We start from the raw sequence: 19,253 nt of genomic DNA, 5'->3' as shown, positions 1-19,253 counted from the left end.
ATTTACATGATGATGCGTTCATGCTCTGCTCAGTAAAACAGAGTGTCGGAAGAAGGTAAATTACAGCGTTATCATGATGTGTTCAAATGTAATCCCGTAAACTCCTTTGTATTCTTTACCGCCAGCTTGATTTCCTCTTATTATGAAAAGAGTGTTTCAGGTTTTGTCATCATTTGTCCGCTCATCCTTTCTCTGTCAGTCTCTCCCTCTACATGGACTGAAATAGTCCAATATTAACTCCATTAATAGTCATTTTCTCATTACCATAGCTTGGACTATCGTGGTTTTTATCTCCTCTCGCAGCATTTTGTCTCACATATGGCGACCCAACTGCTTCACAGCAGTGATGCTGCTCTGCAGGAGCGATGCATCCCTTTACTTCCCGCATTGTTTTATCAATTAGAAGAGCTCTTTACCTCCATAGAAGCACATGTGAAACCAGCTTTGTGCGAAAACAAAGTCTCATTTATCAGCATTATTAGCATTAGATAGCCACAACAAGCAGCTTTAAACACTTGAGCGAGACTCCTCAGAATATAAATATATGTGAATACTTGCTTTCTATTATTTGTGCCAGATTCTTTGTCCCTCTCTGTCCCACTTTTCTAAATTCCTCTCCAGTGTTTTAACACTACATGTGCGCTGACCGACTGGCCGTCGAGGCCGACAGAGGGATTGTTACAGACAGTCGGACTGTGTATTATCTGTCATTTCTGCGCCATGGGACTCAGTTTAATGGATAAAGCCTGCGGAAAGCCCACACCGCCAGCCTCTTTATATCTTTATGGGTCACACACTCATCTTCCCAAACACCCTTAATACGCTTTATCTCTCACACTCCCTCCGTCTCCTCTTCCTCTCACTGCAGAGTGGACACACACACACACTCGTCTTCACTCGGTTGCCCTTGATTTGTGTGATCCTGTGATTCTTTTTTTTATCCCGGGAATTTCCCGCTCGTCCTCTCCGAAATGAGAGGAAATGAAGGATGGGACTTTGGGCTCCGAGGCCGCGACCCTCGTAGTCCCGCAGCAAGGCTCCCTGGGATACGTAGGCGCCTCCGGACTCGGGGACACCAGGGGGTCTCCCGCGTCGGGAAGGATGGCGGGAGAGTGTGTGAAGGGAAAAGAGCAAAAATTGGGTGTGAGAGGAGAAGAGGAAGGAAGTGTGTGTGTGAGAGGGGAGTGAAAGAGTGTGTGAGGATGACAAGAAGAGAGAGCGCTAGTGAGAAAAAGAGCAAGTGTGTGTGTGAGGGACAGCTCGTCCTTCAGGCTCACCTCGGCCCCCCGGGGTCTGTCTTCTCGGCGGCAGCGGCGGCGTTTTACTGGCCCCGGCTGACGGCCATGAAATGGCAAGAAATTTACTGCTCTGGAGCTTCTCTCCTTCACTCTCTCCCTTCCTCCTTTTTATCTTTCCATTTCACCCTCTCCCTCCTTCCTTCCTTTTCAGCTGCCCTTCGTTTACATCCATCTTTCCTCCTTTCCTTCCTTTCCACTGTACTTCCTTCCTTCCCTCCTTCACGTTCTTTTCCATTTTCTTTTCCTTTCCTTATATTTTTCTCTTTCTTCTCTCTCTCTCTTCTATATCTTCTCTCGTTCACTCTCTCACTTCTTCATTTCTTCTTTCCATTTTGCCCTCTCCCTCCTTCCTTCCTTTTTAGCTGCCTTTTGTTTACATCCATCCTTCCTCCCTTCCTTCCTTTCCAATAAAAAGACAAATAGTGAATCAAAACTAACAAAATCACTGTTATATTATTATAAAAGTGAACATTCGTGCGTGCGTGCGTGCGTGCGTGCGTGCGTGCGTGCGTGCGTGCGTGCGTGCGTGCGTGGCCCTGCTACACCGTTCACAGCCAGAGAGCCTTTCAGCGTTGGGGAGTAGGAGGGGAATGTAAAAGGATTAGCAGCTCCAAATTAATACTTGGAGAATTGTTCATGCAGAAATGTATTCACACACACACATGCACACTCTCCTGCTGCAAATGCAAAAACACAGACACACTCTACACATTCACTTAAGCTTATTTCCGTACAGTATGCACGCACAGTATACTATTTTATTTGAGCCTAAATGTGAGTGAGCTGTACCCCCTCACAGCCCCGACTAGAACCGAGCAGACAGACTAAACTACTAGTTGCCAGAGTGCATCTCATATATTCTGACACGTGGAAAGAGAGCAGTGTGTCACTTTTCAGCTAGATTTCACTAAAATGTCAAACTCCTACAGTGTTTGCTTCTGCTGGTACAGTACGTCACATTTAGGGATGTAGCTCACACTCTTCGGCAAATAGTAGCAGGCTCAGTTCACGGAGGAAATCCAACTCTGACATGCAGCTTAGTCATGTCTGATTCAGCGTTCGGTTGTACTTATAGCTCCACCCTCTCGTGTCACTTCTGGTTGCAAAAACCGAGAATGCGACGGCCAAAATACCGAAATCGAGGCTTCCACTTAACGAATTTTACATTGGACTTTTTCTAAAAGTCATAAAAACAGCTCCCAGTTTTGGTTTCACCTCTGCAAAGTAGCAAAAGTATCCCGTCCATTCTACCACAGAATAATAACAACAGAAAGAGTCAACATGCCCTGATAATTTCCCAGTGTAAGAATCGCTGCTTTAAATAAACAAAGTAAGAAAGTGTATATCAGTGTGTGTGTGTGTGTGTGTGTGTGTGTGTCTGGGTGTGTGTGTCGGTACAGTCTCCAGCATGTCAGCCGTGAAAGGCCTCTGCACGCCGTTTGAGCTCTCCTGAGTGAGAGAAGTGTGACAAACAGCTCAACAGGCTTTGGCACGCCAGCTGTCCAGAGGGGACACACACACACACACACACACACACACACAGGTCCAGTCACATCCAGCCATATAAATGATCGCACATGCACGGACGCACACACACAGTCTATCATAGCACACACACACACACACACGTGTATAAACACACAATAAAAACACACACGCTGCTGCCAAGCATGGCGCGGTAATCTTTAGTAATGCCATCGGTTCTGGGGGCAGAGCATCCGAACGGTGCCAACGGCCACACAACATCAGAGCCCGCCTGCCTTCCCACAATCCCCCTCTCCGCGGGGCAGCCAATCCACTGTCGGACAGGAAAAATTGACTTTTCTGGCGGCGCTTCACCGTTTGAGTTGTGAGGAGGGATGCTGCTGCTGCTGCTGCTGCTGGGGGAGAGAGAGGGACAGAAAAACGGTTGGCTGGATGTCATAACGGCCTGCTGCTTTCTGGTCACCATGGTGATTTTTATCAACAAACATTAATAATGTGTAAACCTGTTCAAGATTTATAATAGGCTGTAAAAACTGTAAAAAGCTCTCACTCTCATGACTCGTGTGTATGTAATATTTTCATGCCTGTGTATGAAACGCAGAGGTCATGGAGTTCATATACAGGCGGTATATGGTTGAAACTCAGGAGATTGTCTTTCTTTTGTGGTGGTGTTTATAAATGATTGTATAGGCGGAAACCCTCTGAAATATCACCTAAACTATAATACAGTTATACTTTGAAACACAGGTTAATAATAATATAAAAGATTCATGCATGCTTCCATGTAATTGACGCATTTAAATCAGCTGCAACTTGTAACTTTCCACATGTTGTCTCCTCAGAATCACTGTGGTGAAGCATCAAGTGTCGTCAGAAAAGAAAAACACCATCGACCAAGCAGCAGGTATCTTCAGCTTTAATATATATAATACTTTAAATACCAAATCAATAGCTTTATCAGTGTTGAATGGATGCTAACATGCCCTTGCTACCGCTTTAAAGTCGGACTATGTAGCTTTTGCTAAACAGCAGCCACTGTAGCAAAACATGCCACCTAATGGTGCATGCTTATTTATGACGTTATGGCATATTAGGGCCATTGTAGGTAAAAAAAAAATAATATGGACAATTATGGAGCTGGGGAGGGAGGTACTATTCCAACAAAAAAACTGAATTTACTAAATTAAATTTATAAATTTCTGAGAAAAAACTCACAAATTTAGCAGAAAACTTGGATATTTTCTGAGATTATAAAGTCATAAATTTCAGAGAATTTCTGAGATTTTTGTTGCAAATTTATGACTGGATAATCTCAGAGAATATTTGAGTTTTTTCTTCTAAATTTACGAATTTAATCTCGGAAATTCAGAGTTTTTTTGTCAGAATATCACCCCCCCCCCTCCTCTCCATAAGTATTATATTTTTTAACTACAATGGCCCTAATGTGCCGTCGTACTAACTTGTAGTGTAACAGTAGCACAAATAAAAGTGTAAGAGTGTCAGTTACAAAGCAATATCCAGCTAAAGTTTGCTAATATTAGCCTCCATAAGCTTCTTATGACTTCAGCTTTTAATTGTGAATGAGTCGTCTCTTCTTTCAAAAGTTACATCGTCTCTCTTTAAAGCATGAAACTGCAGCAACTTTTTATTTTGGTGTCTTTTCAGAGTTTTGATTGCAAAATCTCTTTTCATATTATGATAAAATGTGTGGAAACCAACAGCTGCATGGAGGTTATAAAATAAGTCTAAAAAGCTATGACGATCTTTAAGAAAATAGTCAATGAGTTAAAAATGCAAAAACATCAGTGCAATTATTTAAAATGCAGCACAGAGGACTCATTGAGAAGAAAGGTGAACTCAGTCATGTACTTGTTTACATTTAATTGCAGATTGGCGGTTGCCTCGGCCTCAGGCTGGACTCCGAGTCAAGGTTGACAGCTCATCACGCTGAGTGACAAGCGTCGGGGCGGGAACTCGACCAGATGAGGGGGAGGAAGTTAAGGTAGGCCCAGTAAAAACACCTCAATGGCTCCGGGCGAAAAGCTGCATATCGTAGCTTGAAATCTCCTTCACCTCCTCCTATCAGGTCATGAATCTCACTGAGCAGCTGAACAACTGTCATCTTTGAATTTAACTTTGAAAAGGGTTGGTTACGGAGGGAAAGAAAGAGAGGATTCCACCTTTTCTGATGGAGAACGTGAGACGTGGGTGGTCAGTTAGTGAAGCCATCAGTCGTGGGAGGTTACTAGTTATTGTAGTAGTCAGGTGGGGGGGGTGAGGCGTTCAGGCACCCACCGTCCACGCCGCTGCATCGCCCACGGGGTGAACCTCAGCTGTTCTTTCCTCCCTCCTTTATCCCTCCTGACCTTCCTCCTCCTCCTGCTCGTTTCATCCCTCTCTCCTTTCAACCGTCGGAGAGGAGCTGCTGGTGGAGGTGGAGGAGGTGGAGGGGGGGGGGGGCTGTCAGAGAAAGGAGTGAAATGTGTGTATATGTGTGTGTTTGTGTGTACAGCTGAGGGAGGGGTCGATATGATGAGGCTTCAGTGTTGTCGAGATGGATTAGCTGGATGACTTTGAGGGGTTTGTTCTCTTGTCTTTGAGCACACAGCCAACTCACTGTACTCCCTCCCCGGCTTTCCCTCCAAATCTTCACGTCTCCCTCTCAATATTTGTCTCCATCCTTTTGCTGTTTTTTTTTTTTACCTCATTAAGGCTGTGCAGCATCAGTCTCGCCATCCCAACACACACACACACACCTGCCCCAAAACATCTACTTTGGGACTGCAAAAATTGACTGATTTATTTATGCAAAAAAGAGGATACAGTTTCATGAATTTATTTCTTGATTTGTTTTCCTTATTTGCCATCTTCCCTTTTTTCATTGCATTTTTAAGTTAGTGTCTGTCTGGTCTTTTCAGAGGCAATATGAGAGGAAGCATTTCTTTTCTTTATGTCCTCACTGTGATATTTTATGTTTATTAAAGGTACTATGTGTAGCATTTACAAACATCAATATATCATGGTCTAATTAGCTGTTATACCTTGAGATAATTATCCTGAATAGATGAGGCCACAGTCAGGATGATTAGTAGCCTCCATATCACAGCAGCAGGATTGTTGGTGCTTGTCTTTGTTTGATTTAAAACCACATTTCCCATAATTCCTGCTGCTTGCTCTGACAAAGGGTTTTGTTATTTCTTTTGGCTTTAGTTTTATAGTTTTATTTGTGCAACCTGCTTTTTGTTGGGAAAATTTGTGAATTCAATCACAGAGAATTTCTAAGTTTTTTCTCCTAAATTTATGACTATGTAACTTCAGCGAATTTTTAAGTCTCTAGTTTTTTGTGCGACCTGCTTTTTGCGGGTCGACAGCATCAGTTGTTTCAGCAGGTGCCCCAAAGCGTAATACGTTAACGTTCAAGGTAGGTGGACGGATGGGTCACCAAAGAGTCGGACTTGAACACCGGAGAGACTGCTGTTTGTTTCCTGTTTCCCAAACGAAGGTCAGTGTTTGTTTTTTTAAAAGCCTGACGCCGAAAACACCCCTGGCAGCGACGAAGTGCGGCTCGCCACAATAATAAAATGTCTCTGCGGCAGGGAGGCGTGTTCATGTGTTTCAGACGGGACGAAATTCTCAGTAACATAGGTCAACATGTCAGGAGGCACAGGATCTATTTACTGATTGGCTGTGGGTGCATCACTCGGTCCTAAAAGTTAAACTATCCCCAACTTTTAGTTTGGCAGCTCGCTGAGCTCAGGAGCGGCCATCGCAGCTTTCCATAGACGTTGCACGGCAGTTCACCGCAGCCTGCCCTTCACCGCTGCTCTGGTGTGTTTTTTGGCGTGGCAGGGATTGTTCCAGTATCTCAACTATGTGTTTATTATTGTAACCATGGCGACCAATGTCCGTCTCCCAAACCACAACGTTTCCCTAAACCGACCCACGTCATTTATGTGCCTAAACCTAACCAAACCTTAACCATAGACGTGTCACATCATGAAACAGATTTATTACTATTTATTCTTATTCTGTGTGGAGAAATGACATATTTTGTTATTTAATTTAGAGCGCTTGTACTTGAGAAGGAAGATTCATTTATATTAATTTATTTGCATATATTAATATATATATATATATATAATAATAAATATGTATTATTGTTCCTGTTTCTGTATTGGTAATGCTCCAGGTGCATATTCCATAACACTGGATGGCGGAAAACACACAAAATCGACTTTTCTCCCATCTCTGTGGTGATGTTTCTATATGTCCGTAAAGAGATGCATTTCCTTGGGTGTAAACGAGGTGTAATACTAATGTAAAACATTTAACGTGTGCAGAACACACCGTCTTTGTTGCTCTATTGCTTCAGTGTTCATGTTAAAGGTCAAATTCTCGTCAGTTTTAGTACCAAAGTGCTTAAAACTCTCAGCACTTCTTGCCCTTTAGAAACGATCTGAGGAGGTGGAAGAGATGCTTTTCTGAAGTCAGTAGCCGTGTCTTTAGTTTTGGAAATTCTCAGTGTCAGAAAGAAATCATCAGAGCAGCCTTTGTCTTTTTCTTTCAACCTGCCACTTCCCTTCCACGTTGCACTCCTTTGACATATTTCTTTCTTCCTCTCTCTCTCTCTCTCTCTCTCTCTCTCTCTCTCCTTGTTTCTCTTCCTCTGCCTCCCCTTCCCCTCGTCTCTGCTTCCTCCCACCTCCCCGCCCGTCTCACAGTGTGTGATTGATGTCGCGAGGTAGCATTAACACTTCTCACGCTGCTAGTACATGGAGGAGGGAGGGGGGGGTGATGTACATGAACGATTGATTACCTTACTGCTACTAGCTGATGACTGCTCCAACGATGGCTCCCCTGGAATCGATAACTACTGCTCTTTCTTTCTTTCTTTCTTACCCCCCTCCCTAAACTTTCCCCCCCCTCAATTCTCCAAATCAGAGACGAGGAGCTCATGCAGCAATTATGAAGGAAAGGCACATTTGCATACGGAAAAATAATTAAAACAAACAAAGTGAGGCTGGGACCCCCTGGAGAGAGGAGCAGGGAGGAGCGGGGAGGAGGAGGAAGTGAATAATGTGGGCATAGAAAGAGGTTTAATTGCTCCACGCCGGGGTTGTGCCATTTATCTTCAACTCTCTCGCTCTGACGCCATTTCATTTGTCACCTTAGCGCAGATGAGAGTTTACGTAGGTGTTCTCGGGATATCTGTTTCAAGGTAAAGCACCCAGACACGCACGCACAGACGCATTACACTATCATACTTTGAAGAGACAGGTACGAAATGCCGCGGCGTCAGCGTGGAGAGATGACTCAGAGCTCGCCAAAGTTAACTGCGTCCTCACTCACTCGCACACACATTTAGTTGCTTTAGTCTAAAGAGCTGTTACATAAAAGAGTCCAGTTTTCAGAGAGAAATGTTCTGCTCTTTTGCTGTCTGTCTCCCTCAGAAGCAGTCATTATGCTCCTGGAGCTTCCACACTTCCTCTCTAGTGTGTGCGTGTGTGTGTGTGTGTGTGCATGTGTATAATGTGTGTTTTTGTGCAGATTATCGTCCACGTGTGCTGTGTGTGAGTTCCCATCTTTGTCTCATTGTGTGTGTGTGTGTGTGTGTGTGTGTGTGTGTGTGTGCGGTGCTTTTGAGCAGGCTCCCCGCTGACGCCGCAGGGGTGCGAGTCGTCACGCGCTGAGGGCCGTCCGCTACGTTAGCGCCAGAGCAGCTAAAACTCCATTTTCAGCAGAGTGTTTGAAGCCAGGGGATGAAAGTCGCTGCTCTCCCTCTCTCTCTCTCTCTCTCTCTCTCTCTCTCTCTCTCTCTCTCTCTCTCTCTCTTCTGACGCCTCTGATGGACAACTCAGTGGCCAGCCACTTCTTTAATTAAAGGCACAGTCTGCCGTTTTCTCCTCAGATGAAAGAGTATTGACCTGATGGGGCTCTTGGTAGATAGGGACGATGGGAGTGTCACTGAACTCAGTTTGGTCTCCCAAGACTGAGTGTGTTTTAGTCACATTAGAGTCGGGGAATGTGGCCAGAATCAACTCTAATGCAGCGCAAATACTGTATGCAAGTTAATCACTATGGTTGTTTTACTGGTATTTCATTCTAGATCACAGTTCACTGCAGTGTCAACACTCAAATATATCCCCTGTGGCCCTGCAAATAATGCTTTCTAAGAAGAAGTAGTGAGACGATGTCATTGTTCAGGCTGTTCTCATACACCTTTTGTAGCTATACTTACGAAGAGTAATGCACTGGAATACATATGTATCCCACGAAAACAAATGAATCCACATAATCGTGAACCAGGAAGTATAAAGAGTGCTAAACACAGTGTAGGGAGGAGGTCGTGGTGGACTGGTGGGCCGAAAAAACACCAGATTTTTGCCCAGGAGACCGGCGTTCGTGTCCTGTATGAAACCAGAAATCAACGTTGATTTATTCACGTAACTTCCGTACTTAAGTAACGCCACTTTCGTAGTCATTTTAACTTATTTGTCACGTTACTTCAATACTTCAGTTACACCACTTCTTCGCGCTCTCTATCAGCTTTGATCACGTCATAATGGGTCATCATTTTAGTTTTTTTTTAGGCAAGATGGAGAGTGTGAAGTGTAAATGTGTTGGTACCAAATTCAATGTTCTCTCTGGATTTGGGTTTGTTTGGGGGAACCGTGGGAAAATCTGTTTTTTGTTATTTGTGTTGGGATTATCATTGTTTCCTTTAATTCTGCCCAATAACAGGCTTCTTTATGAGGTCATGTGACGTGTTTTCCAACCTCGGTTCAGGTGTAATGAGGCACCGTGTTGCTAAAAACGGGTCGAGACAGAACAACAACATGTTTCAGGTGTTATGAAACCGTTGAAAACACTCAGAAACAATAGTTGAAAGCTGCTTTTGTAACAAGTTTAAATATATAACATCAAATTAAAACGCATGTATAGTAAAGCTGCATCTTGAGCACAACAACAGAATTAGCTGATTTAACCAAAGCTGGCATTAAACTCTACAGAGTGAGCTTGCATGTTTTCTTCCCTCCTCAGATATTTGTAGTCTGCATTAGCATGCAGCCAAAGCAGCCTAGTTCACCCTCTGTAAGGAACTCAACATCATCTGAGCTGGCTGTAGCTGCGGGCGAAAACAACAAGGCTTTAAACGCACCCTGTCGAAGAAGAAACGCTCTCAGTCTCTCTGAGCTCATTCTAATCGTGTGCTTCCTGTTTTTGTTGCTCTGTGTATATGCATGCGTGTCTGTATGTGTGTGTGTGTGTGTGTGTGTGTGTAAACCCCTCGCTGTTTGCGACACTGCTGGGTGCTCTCTGCGTCTGCTCCCTGGATATCAGGCACCCAGGGATCCTCAGAAGCAGGCATTACCAGTTAATGCACCTCTGAAGAGAGCATCTGCACTTAAGACAATTATACCACAGATGGGTGTGTAGGTGTGTGTGTGTGTGTGTGTGTGTGTGTGTGTGTGTGTGTGTGTGTGTGTGTGTGTGTGTGTGTGAGAGAGGGGGAGACAAAGAGAAGAGTGAGTGAGACAGACGGAGAGCATGATAGGGAAACAGAGGGAAGAAGAGCTTTCTATGCCTTCGCGTAAAATCCGATCTGCGCTTCATTCCCCTCTGAACCGAAATCCGTTTTCCTCACCTCTCTTCTGGGTTTGCAGCGTTTGAGGTTTATTTTCAGGGCCTTGCAATCGCACCTTTTTTTGCAACAAAGTCAGCAGCACACACATCTTTCCTGGCTATCTCACTTTTGTAGAATCTGTCTTTTTTTAAGGCAGGAACACACTTGTATTTTCAGTCGTACCAGTTCTTTCCAGAAGTGCAAAACCACCTTGATGCAGCAGCTGTGAACTTAATAAGTACTGGTCCAACAATTCTGCTTCTGAGAGGCTTCTGACTGGGGAATAATTATATGATCTGCGTGCTCTGACCATTAACTTCACTTAAATTAGGCCGTGTGCAACATTTCTATTAGGACTCCACATGCTATAGAGTTCAGCATAATCCTGTGCTTCCTGTTATTGGTCAGGTACTTGCGTTTAGTCTTGCATAAGAAAGGTCTGAGTAAGAGGTCCACAAATGGTCATTCTAAAATCAGGGGGAAAAAAGCGCCCTGGCTTGTTTGTATTTCTTTAAACCAATCACAATCATCTTGGGCGGCGCTGAGCACAGGATGAAGTAGCGGCGCTCTTGCAAAATAGTGCAGGTAGGGGAAGGGGAGGAGAATGCTGGCCATTAGAAAAAGGCGGCCAATGGATGGGTTAAGCTAGAGTCTACATCCGGTGAGTCTGTTGGCGTCAAATGATCCAACACGATATGGCTATTGTGTGCTGAACTTAAAGGCCCTGACACACCAAGCCGATGGCCGGCCGTCGGACAGTTTGGGGCAGTCGGTGAACGTCTGTCGGTCTAGTTTTTTGGGCCGATTCAGCATGTTGAATCGGTGGTGGAGCTCATCAGTGAGAGAAATCACTCTGATTGGTTGTTCAGCTTAAACAAATCAGTGCAGGAGAGCTTGTACCGTAATCTACTGGACAACCAATGATGCTACCTAGGTAGTTAGCCATGTGCTATGATTGATTAACTATCAAGGTGACATCTCTCGATGTATCAGTGATCAAAACAACCAATACTGTATCTCCTATAAGACAGTGAACGCTGTAAGTTCCTATAGCTGTTCACAGACCTCCAATATTGCCGCCAGAAAGGTCTCTAGGATTATTAGCACCAAGTATAATACACTCTGGTTTCAAAGTTAGTTCCACTCAGCTGTCCCGTGTGTCAGCAGCACCTTTTCCCCTCCAGAGGACAGCAGGACGGACGCTAACAGATTGACCTCCCCGTATGGCCGTCCAGTCCCGTCCTGTGATAAATAACCTGCTGGCTCCTCTGACCTCCGCCTGCACCGAGCTCACCCCCAACATGTGCTGCTGCTGCTGGATGGGAAGAGCTCAGCGGGGGTGGAGGGGCGGGTTTCCCTCCATTCCTCCCGCTCCTACTTCAACGTTTTCTCTCCCCTCCGCCGCCGGAGTCAGCGGTCCATCTCGCGCCGCAGATTGCCTATGACAGCCGCGCTATTTCAAGTCGGGGGTTTGAGCTAAATTGGAGTGAGCAATACCACCTGTGCCTGCTGAAGGGCCGCGCTGGTTCGCGCTGTTGCTCCGCAGAGAGGAAAGAGGAGGGGAGGATGGTGGGATGGGGGGGCAAGAAAGCTGCTACCTGCAACCATCAAAGCCTCTTTTTCTCATGCAATCTGCCCAGCTGGCTCCCCTGTGAGGACGGGTTAGCTCAGAGCAGAGCTGGATGTTTGCTGCTCCCTCTCTTTCCCCACTTACATCCTCTTTATTCCTCGCTCCCTCTGCTCCTCACCTCGCTCTCTATGCATCTTCCTCCCTCTGCTCTCACTCTTCATCTTCCCACCTCTTCTTCTCACCTCTCTCTCTCTTTATATATCTCTTTCACTTTTTCCCTCCTCTCACTTTCCAACACTTTCTGCTCCTCCTTAAAGGCCCCTTTAAACTCTTTAATGTGAGTTATCCCAGACGAGAGTCGACTAATCGAGTTCAAATAATCGCCAACTATTAATTCACTTTTAAGTAATTTCTCGTGCAAAACTGTCAGATAATGCTGTTTTCAGCCTCTCCAATTTGGAGATATCCTGTTTTTATCTGTTTTATATCATATTAAAGTAACCAAAGACAGCCCCAGTGGACCAAAATGTGAATGCGGCTACGCCCCAACGTCTACAAACCAACTAATCAGCATACTTCCCATCCTTTAGACCTCAAAAATAGGGAGGAATTTGAAACCAAAGTGGCGGGTCTGTATGTCTGTAGGTGACTTTTAAAGAAGGAGAACAACTAAATAATAAGTAGACATCAACAGCATGTTTATGTTAGCTCTCTTCTGCGTCACATGCATGCCAGGAAACAACATTTGGTGTCGCTGTTCACTGTGTCCGGGTGGAAACAGTAGGCTTTTAGAGTCACGGGGCTTATATGCGCCGTACAGCGCCAGAAACATGTTGTGATAACGAATGTACGGGAATTTAGTCTGTTTGGGGTGTTGGCTAAAAAAGACCCTCAGAGAACTCAAGGGTCAAACCCTGGCTTGTGCACACCTTGACAAAGTATTGCAGTACTCAAAAAGCAAACGCACGCTTGAGTCTGTCATCTTTGTTTTATAAGGGAAGAAGATCGTTACTTTCTGGTCCGTGACGCCCATTTTTAGGTCATAATAGATATTTTAAAACAATACATTCACCCTTGATTATGTTTTAACCTCTGTTTTAGGATTACATGCTCATCTACGGGCTGACAAAACGCGTCCGATTAATCTATATGTTCTAAAACCTTTTGCATTGCCTCTAAAACACAGGAAAGCCAAGCTGAAAACAACCCTGCAATTCTATTTATTTCTCTATTTATTTACATAATTAAAATTCCTAACATGTTGAGGGACATTTGGGAATACAGGGTTTTCACTGAACATTATATAGTTACATGTTTTCATTACTTTTTATTAAATATATATGAGGAATTTGCACGTCAAGATACACCAAGTGAGGAACCACCCATGGTTGAAAACCTGTCTATTACATGTATCACCTTATTCAACTAATACACCAAACCCTCCAGGTGATCTCAGATCTACTTGTATGAGTATATTACGTTTGTAGAAAGACACATTATAAGACATGAATAACACTTTTCTTTTTATGGAGCTTGTAAATATTTGATTTACATATTAAAAAGTTGTGTTTTTGCAGAAGTAATATGCATTATTGTAGCTTGTTGACCTTAAAATCAGAGCTTTACAGCAGGAAGTTGGCCCATGTGATAATTTAACTCTTTAAATAAAAGACCGACAGCTAAAAATGTTTTCGGTTGAATAGGACGGTATATTTTTGTATATCTTTATTGACATTTTGATTTGTCAGCGTGCCAAAGCCGTGGAGGCGTTCACTAAGTCGGATCATTAATCATTACAAACTCATACATGAACACATCATTCAAACCCACACAACTTTATTTTTAATATTCGACATCCCAAAAGTTTACAAAGATACAAAACACAGTTTATCATGTTTGTAAAAAAAATAATGTACAAGACAAGTAGAATAATTTCGCAACCCACAAATCCTACTCATTCTGCCTTTAACTACAATTTTGAAGTGAGTACTTTACTTGAACATTTCCATACAATAATAATACAAAATATAATCAACAAATGAAATAGGATGTATTATTATAGGAAAGGTAAAGGTTGAAATCCTGAGAGGGGGAGTTTAGTCAGCCATTCTCCTCCTCCTCCTCCTCCTCCTCCTCCTCCTGGGCAGGATACAGTAGGCATCATTTAGTGGGGAGCGCGGTGGAAACAGTGCGGGGTTAGCCACGAGGTCGCCACACTTACTGCACGGCCGAGCTCATTTCCACTGCTGTCCACAGCTCGGGCTTCCCCTCCGAGACACAGAGAGAGAGAGAGAGGAGAGCTGCAGCCGGTGAAATGGCTCATTCACTTTCTGATCACAGCCTGCCACTCTCTGCCTCACACACACTCAAACACACACACACCAGCCCGTCTTCATCGTGTGGTTATTTGCTATTTCCGTCCCTCACTTCCCCCGATGTCATGAAATATTTCCTCAGCTCTGACAGTTCACTTTGTGATCGCCATCACTTACCAGACTCACCAGATTTCATTAAAAATACACTTGTTTTTAAAGCCGTCATGTGTCTCACCATCAGTATCTTTATTATTTTTAGCAGCTGAATAAACCAGTATACATCATTTCTTTCTCAAACTACACTGATGAGTACAGCTAATGAGATTCCAACGAGGACGTCTAACACACAAACTAGCTTGCATCTTTTTCCCAGAAGGCACGGCGGTGTTGACTTGTACCTCTGCCAGCTCTCACTGTGACGCCGTCAGATGAGCCAAATGGTCAAATACCTGAGATACAACAGCGCTGACTTACATTTTAAGCATTTAGTTAATGCTGCATGAGTACATTTATGGGATGTCATCAGAAAGAGGCCACGTTTGGTGGCATTTTAACCCATTTGTGCTCAAAGACGATATTTAGTATAAGAAAAAAATGCCACAACATTTATTCTGATTGATTTAAAGTCTTGGTATATTTGATATTCAACTTGTTATGAGTTCATAGGTACCAAATACTATAAAAGTAAGATAATACTATATAAATACTGTAAGAAAAACTCACTTTTCAGGCAAACAGTTTGACTGATTTTGAAATTAAAAATTTAAGTTGTGGGCACAAATGGGTATTAATTAATAAATATATTTAAATGTATGAGAAATGGTAGTTTTGATTGAATACTACCAGGTGAACCATCATCTGCTTGTTGCAGAGGGAGGGATCATGCATCCAGACAAACTTAATGATGTGATCAGTGTTTTCCCAGAGTCGAAGATGATGTCTTCAAATGTCTCGTTTTGTCCAAAGATATTCAGTTTGCTGTCATAGAGGAGTAAAGAAACCAGAAAATATTCACATTTAAGAAGCTGCAATCAGAGAATTTAGACTTTTGTCTCTTAAAAAATGACTCAAACCGATCAATCGATTATCAGAATAGTTGGAGATTAATTTAATAGCTGACAGCTAATCGATAATCATTGCAGCTCTAAACCGAAGCTCCACAACCACACAGTTTGATGTTTCTTATTCTTTGGTTGCTGCATGTGGTAACCCAGTTAGTCATCACAAACTGATGTAATTTTATGCAAAGGTTTTAGTTCTGTGTGGAACACATCCCTCCATTACTATCACATGTAAAACATACACCTACTGACGCATAATTATGTTAATAACAAGAATGAATTTTCATAAATCTCTCCAGTTGTTCCCTGTTCTTATATCTATTTTTTTGCAAGAAGAATTTTTTGCACAACTCTGCTGAAAAAAATCTGGCCAAATGTTGTGTACGCTTGTTCCAGTTGGTTGCAGATAGCACAACAGTTGCTGCAGCATATTTTGGGGTTTTATGTCTTTAAATCGTTGCAGATTCCAGACAAATAGAGTCAAGAGTGTCGGAGTGGTGTGAAGCAAAGTGTAAAACATAAATATGCACTGGAGGAGCAGAAACAAGCTTGTAATGGTATCAGAGGGTTCAGGAAGTGTTGGTTTCAATGTGTTGGTTGAGGAAACTTCCTCACACCAGGCTAAGAATCACTCTCCGATAGTAAACTCGTCTCCGATACGCCGCCCCAGTGTCTCATCCAGAGATCAATACCACCACACACCACAGCCCTTTACTCACTCTGCAGCCTGCCAGTACGGGATTGCAGGGAGCTGGTGGGTCAATGGCCGGGTCCCGGTCGCTTGATGGCCGTTCGTTAAAGAGCGGTCGACACGGCGGTGTTAACGGTGTCAGCCCTGATACTCCCGCCGGGCCGCTCTCTCCTAATGATCGGCCAATCAATAGCCGTCTGCCCTCAGCGCTGACCAATCAAATTGACATGTCTTGTTGACACATCGAACCGGAGAGGAAGAGGAAGGTTTCACTTAATTTATGAATATGTGGCTGCACAGTACATGATAGTGTCACATCTACAGACACTAATACATATTATTGATTCATTTGAAGGACATTTACAGTTTCTACAGGGTGATAAAGATGGAAGAGGAAGAATTATGTCCAATCTGGTGATGTTTTTGTCGTAAAATGAGAAATTGAAAGGTGTTTTTTTTAATAATAGTCTATTCCGTATGCAGAAACAATAACCACTCCGTATCAGTTTTTGGCACTATTTTATTTCTGTGACGAATTCACCTGTGTCTCTGCTGGTGAACTTGTTTTTCTCCCTGTTTTCTCTTTTGGGGTGAGGTATTTTTATCAGCTCCATGGGGTTTCTGTTTCTCAACTGCACAGTTTGTATTCCTGCCTCTCTGTGTCTGCGCTCTTGTCAGCTTTTGGCGTTTGTATTTTGCAAATAAAACCAAACCAAAAAAAAAGTATTTATATATAAAATAAATAAAGCCAGGAGCTGTTTGAAATCATTGAGGAAACGGTCCCTCAAATGCTGAAATCCGTGGCGGAGTGCTGCATCATGGTTCGGTTTGGTTTGTGCGAGTGCAGGGGACAGGAAGTGGCAGAGATGAAAGGGAATCGAGGCCACGTGGCGGCGGCCACACTGGAGCCTCAGTCCTCTGTGTCTGTCGCTGAGTCGCCCCGTCCGTCCATCTGTCCGTGCGCCCTCAAAGGGACGTTTGTCCACCCCACAAGGGTCATTCAGAACACACACGTATACAGATAAAGACAGAAAGAAGCACACCCTCTTCTGACTGGACAAATGGACACTCGGTGACTCTGAGGGAGGCACTTCAGCGCCACTTTAATCTCCTTGTGCAACAAAGTAAAGGGCTTTGTTTTTAATGTAAAGACAAAACAGACGCGGAGCAAAGCTTCTGTTGTTCTGTTTTTATTGGGCTTTTCATTACATTAAAGAAAGGAAGTAGTTCATGCACAGAGACAGACTGCATGTGCACATTTCGATGAATTAAACAACCAAAAACATACAGTATTTGTTTTACAGTCAGATCAATGATATAGTCTATTGTTTACTGCATTGTTGCTGTCCGGTTAAAACGATGTATCTCCAAAACATCAACTTTTCACAAGCTACAAAAAGGCATGTTTTCGTGTCACAACTTTAACCCTTTCACAGTGTGTTTTCAGTTCATAAAAATTACACACAAACCAAGACGGCGACGGCTAAAAACCAAGACGGCAACGGCCAAAATGCCAAACTCAAGGCTTCAAAACGTCAGTCAACAAACCAATGGATGACGTCACGGTGACTACGTCCTCGTCTCTCATAAAGTCTATGAATTTATCTGGAGATGCGTGGTTTTCATTTCTTCAGCGACAACATGTAATATGTCAAATTGTTTTGCAACATCTGCTGCACAAGAGACCATCTTTACTTTACTCAGTATGAGTAGAATTTGGTGTCCTCAAGTCCTAAAATGCTGTACAGATATGCAGCAATAAAAACGACTCTTTTCTTAATGGAGTTTTGAATTGAAAACCTCTACACATTTCAGGCACAAGAAACTCCTTCAAATACAGTACAAGTGTGTTACTTGACATTATGACACAGTTGCAAAACTTGACATTTACCTTGACACTGATGCATTCATGCCCTATACAACGCTCTCATTCATAAATATCATTCATTTTAACACATTTTTGTCTTATTCCGAGCACTGAACATCACGTTTTACATGGCATAAAGAAATTGGAATACATGATGTAGAATATTCCCAGTTACATAAACTGATAAGTCCCACCTCAGCTCTGCCAAAATACCTTATGAAACCGTATATCTGAGAGGAGCTGGAGTATTTTCAGTAGGAGACGTGACAATGTGACATCATGCTGAGGGGAAATGAGCAGAGATATATTCACAAAAAAAAACCGGCTCTATCCCTGAGCTTCACTGACAAAAATGTCTTTAGGTGGTGAGGATTATGGATTAATCTATAATAACTAGTGAAGGAAAAGAGAAAGGAAGGAAAAAACAGCCTCCAGAGCCCCGAGTGTACCGCACCGCCACGAGAAATACTGCCTCATCATCTAATGTTCCCGCTAATATTCCCAAATTATATCGTTTAGACCTGTATCAGCGCTGGAGAATTAATCATCGTTTCTCTGACACTGCCCGTCCCCAGAGTTCATTAAATAAACTATATCTCCCGCTCTAATTTCTACAAGTTTTTCTTTTTTGGTCCCTCCACCCGAACCCCACCCCTCCGTTCCTTGATAATCTGTTTATCCGTAAGTGTCACATTACATTTGCAAAGCAGCTGGGGGGACCACTGCCATCTTGTATGGAGGGGCTTGAGTGTGATTACCCGGCCTCATATTTGGCGCGCACTCAGACTTGTCAAATCCTTTGATCTGAACTGTCTTCATAATCACTTCAAAAAGTCTTCCAGGGAGCGTGAGGGCTTTACAAATGGGCTTCCCACTATCACAGAGCTGCACTCTTATTCTCTCCGAGTGTGTGTCTGGGTGTGTGTTTTCTGCCTCTATATCTGTTTTAAATTCTACTTTTGTACATGTGTGTGATTGTCTCTCTCCCCGTCTGTTTCTGCGTTCATGTTCTTCAGTTTTTTCAGTGTAAAAAAGTGTAAAAAACACAGGTGATTTAAATGAGTATAGCTGATTAGACCTCTTCTCAGCCAGTGGTGGACAATAACTAAGAGTATGTACTCCAGGACAGTGCTAAAGTACAATTTGGGGATATTTGAGACTTTCCATTTCCTCTCAACTACATTTTATTGTACTTTTTACTCCAAGTAAAGGTGCAAAACATATAATCACCAAATAAAATACATTATTATCTCCGCCAGGCGATAATGCGTTCGGTCGTGTGTGTGTGTGTGTGTGCATCTGTCCGTCTGTGGCATTAGGCAAAAAAGAGATGCACAACGAC

General features: G+C 43.3%; 1 protein-coding gene across 2 annotated transcripts in view; it reads left to right on the top strand.

Moving 5' to 3' along the window:
- pou3f3b (POU class 3 homeobox 3b) overlaps window positions 1-19,253 on the top strand; it is a 171,895-nt gene that overhangs the window by 114,480 nt on the left and 38,162 nt on the right. For both annotated transcript variants that reach the window (XR_012593032.1, XR_012593031.1), the window contains 2 exons: window positions 3,626-3,687; window positions 4,673-4,785. The gene's annotated coding sequence lies outside the window, so the exon portion shown is untranslated. The remainder of the gene's footprint in view (window positions 1-3,625; window positions 3,688-4,672; window positions 4,786-19,253) is intronic.

This window comes from Sebastes fasciatus, chromosome 24 (assembly GCF_043250625.1).
Source record: "Sebastes fasciatus isolate fSebFas1 chromosome 24, fSebFas1.pri, whole genome shotgun sequence".
Lineage (NCBI taxonomy): Eukaryota > Metazoa > Chordata > Actinopteri > Perciformes > Sebastidae > Sebastes > Sebastes fasciatus.
Note: the sequence above shows the minus strand (reverse complement) of the source record. Positions and strands in the feature narration are given on the sequence as shown.